This window comes from Corythoichthys intestinalis, chromosome 11 (assembly GCF_030265065.1).
Source record: "Corythoichthys intestinalis isolate RoL2023-P3 chromosome 11, ASM3026506v1, whole genome shotgun sequence".
Lineage (NCBI taxonomy): Eukaryota > Metazoa > Chordata > Actinopteri > Syngnathiformes > Syngnathidae > Corythoichthys > Corythoichthys intestinalis.
The window spans coordinates 22,168,960-22,172,986 of record NC_080405.1 but is presented as its reverse complement, the minus strand read 5'-3'; positions in this window follow the sequence as shown (position 1 = coordinate 22,172,986).

Below are 4,027 nucleotides of genomic sequence, written 5' to 3'. Positions count from 1 at the left end.
TTGTACCAGCTGGTGTATGTGTCGTTCCTTCGACTTTTCTCAGTTTAGTACATTAAATTTTAATCCATGCAAACATTTTTGCATATACATATATATATGTTTTCGGGTGCAAATAAATGTCTCGCAATATCATCATACGAGTATTTGGAAATGGAGAAATGGAAATGAAGACTTGCAAGGATTCCCTGCCTGCCCGTGGCTCTTCATTTTAAGTGGGCGTGGTTAAGACAAGGTACGCTCGATTTACTTGTTCAAAGAAACGACGTACAATTAAAGTTACAATCATACCATTAAAACAGCTTTAACAATTTTACATGGACGTCCAGTCCATTTTAACTGGTCGAGACGAATGAACGCTGCTAATCCTCGCAGTCGAATTTGGATTGTTAAATTCTTGATAGATTAGATGAACACTTTCTTGCGATGAAAGATGAGCATTCACAGCCAGTCCTCCCGATTTATTTGGCCCTCTATTGTCAACGGCAGGCGTTGAATTAAATAGGCCTACAATGTTTTTTGTAGTCAACTTTAAAGTCGTAAATTATAACCATGGTCTATTTCTACTATGAATAATTTTGTTTTTAATGTTTATTCATAATTTTATTCATAAAGTTACATAGAATAATAGAAAAAAATGCAAATACAATTGTGAACTGGCATCCATGTAGCCTAAAGGGGAGATCGGGGTTGGTTGTCACATTCAACGTTGACAGATGCCACCAAAACAAAGATTTGTTTTCAGCCGTTTAGACCGTGATGACAGGGTGGAGCATCTTCAGGATTTTTTTCCCTCTAGACTGTTTTAATTTTTTGCATTTTCAGCCTCCAAACTGGCATCTCCATCCAAACAATATGGACTTCTGGACCACCCCATTACCGTTGTTGTGTAAACTAAGTGACAAAAATCCCCATTGTGGGAATGGTTTTCGAACACTATGGGCTTGGGTGTCACTTTTAAATTAAATAGTACTTTGTTTAAAAAGGATGACAACTCCTGAATGATTTTTAAAAATTGTTATCTTCATGAACATGGAACATTAACAAAACTACATTATGTTCAGTGTTGGGAATAACGCCGTTATGTAACGGGGTTATTTTTTCAGTAACGGGGTAATCTATTTTTTTCCGCCGTTACCGTTACTGACGGTCAAAAGCGAGCGTTACTTACTCTGAATAAATTGAAAAAACTACCAGCCGTAACGAGTCTACTCTGCTCTGTTTAATTGTCACCCAAGACTTTGAGTGCATTCATGTTCGAGAATAGCGGACGTTTTGTTTTGTGCTTTATATAACACCATTTACCATTCTTAGCAAAGATATACCACACAGGACGTGCTGGCACTCTGTTTCTTTCATAGCACATATAACTTCAACATTAACACAAACGTACAGCTCTCAGCAGGCCGTGTCTCTAACTCACTCCCACATCATGTGAGCAAAACAATATTGGCGCAGCGTGCACTTTAGGGTGCCTCGGAAAATTCTGTATCAGAATATTACAGCACGTACTTCTTATGACTCCAGGCTGTTTGTCCCTGCTCATTCAATTAGACAATGCTTTTCAAAGCTAGCTAACGTTTCTGTTTTTGCTACACCTGAATGCTAGCCTTGTTCCCATCCCCCACTGTCAGCCAGCAAGAATGCTGCTTCCATCTTAAGGACTGCAGATGCTTTGAGGGTGACTGGAGGAGTAGGGGGACGAGGCTAACTGAATGTACCACCTGGAGAGATGCGATGGAAGTGATTGTGATTGGCTGAGGGTTAGTCATGTGTCATGGTAAGCCAATCAGAGCTGGTGTTTTCACACACAAACAAGAACAGCGCATGCGGCAAACACACACGCTAAACAGATGCAGAGGGATATGATGGCAGAGCATTCAGAAGAATATTTGTCCTTTACGAGGTGGAGATATAAACACTATTTCAAGTCAAAATACTTGAAGTACAGTAGGCTATGTCTACTTGACCAGTTGTCTCAGGTTGTGAGAGTTACATTTAATTGATTAAACTCACTTTATATTGTTTACTGCTGATTGTTCTTTTATTATATTGTTTACTGTTTATTTTTGTTGCACTTCAAGTGTAGGATAAATCTGTTGCTGGTGAGGTGCAATAGATATTACAAGGTTCTATAACACAACTACCTGTCTGTTCTTCTCTATTCAACTGACTCGAATACTGCTCAGAAAATTTCAAATTCTTTGACATACAACAACTTCTTTTTAAAGTAACGGAAATAATTACTTTCCCTGGTAACTAGTTACTTTTACAATAGAGTAATTCAGTTACTAACCTAGTTACTTTTTGGAAGAAGTAGTGAGTAACTATAACTAATTACTTTTTTAAAGTAACGTGCCCAACGCTGATTATGTTACTGTTTAGTGAGAACAGGTTTTCCAAAAGAAGAATAGGTTTATAATGTTGCTTCAACGTGAAACAAAACGTGAACGGATAATATACTGATAACGTGACAATCAACTCCAACTCCCTTTTATTTTTTTGCTAAACGCTGAGCAAAAATTAAACTGGCTGACTAGAGAATCTAAACTGCAGCTTTGTCCTCATACTTTCTAATGATAACTTTCCTAACTATAAACATTGTGTAAAAGCACATAAATTAAAATGCCAAAGACCTTAAAAGTTTGAAATTGACACACAAAAAAAGTAATTGCTTCTCATGGTCTCACCTCAAAGTGATGTTTGACTTGACAGTAAAAATCATGTAGATTTTTTCCTGAGCAAATATGATCATTTCTATACTAATATTGGGCCTACCTTCTGGTGGTCACGTGCTCAAGTGTGACAACCAACCCGTGGAAAAATGAACCTTGCTCTCACCTATGAAATTTAAAAAATGTGGACTACATGACCAAAAATGTAATGTCTACCTATGTGGAGGCCAGGTCTTCATTTTAAATTACCATTACACTTGGTAAAAGGTGGGTGGCTGTGGCGCAGTTGGTAGCTCGAATGGCATACCGCACCAAAATGTCACTTTTGCTCATCAATATTCATGATGTTGGCAATTGTGGCTAGGCGGGTCAACCTCCCGTTTGTCCCCAATAGTAAATGAATGGAAATAGTGTACGAACAAGATGTTTACTGAGCTGAACATACCAATTCTGTCTGAAAATGATGTCCCTGGTGCCAAATTTACTGGTTAAGATGTGGAAAGAACATACAAATGTTTAGTTAAAGAGATTGCTTGAGTGTCGAGGGCTGAAAAAGACGGGAAAAAGAGCTGACCTGATCCAGAGTTAGCTTTTTTATCGAAACCTTTTTTTGTGTGTGCATTGCCTTGCGCCACTGGCAATGACATTCTCCTGTTTCAACAATCTATCCTTGATCATGATATGCCCTGTCTTTCTTATATTTTATATCCTCTGGTTGTCTTACGTCTCTGACATTTCTTGGGGGCAATTAACCATTGCTATTTTTGTGTAGCAATCGCAAATGCTACTTAGTGACAGCCGACGAACATTTTTAATTTTTTCACTAATAATACATTTTAATTCTATTATTTATTTACACTTCCCCCTTACTAACGTTGTTTTTTTTTTTTTTTTTTTACAACAGAAAAGATAACAGTGGCAGTTCGATTCCTGACTATTACTACTCACTGTCGAAGTGCCTTTGGGCAAGGCATTGAACCCTAGGAGTCTGTAAACTCCTCCAATCAGCAGGTCTTTGGTTAACTGTCTTTGAGCTGTTAGTAGATAATGGTTTATAATGGTAGATAATCTTTTGTATTTTTTAAAAAAATTGTTTCAATGTCGGTTGAAATTATAAAGTGACTTGTGACTCCGAGAATGGCGATGTATAAATAAAGCTTGCAGACTTACTATAGACATGGAATTATATGGAATATTATATTTAATTCAGTTAAACATTAACCCCTTTAGCTGCCTAAAATGGACAACCAAATCAAACGCACCTGCATGTAAACATATTCTAATCCTAGTGAAATAGCACGAGCCGCGCCCAATGAGATGGGTTCTGTGTAAATATATCAGAACACTGTCGTAAA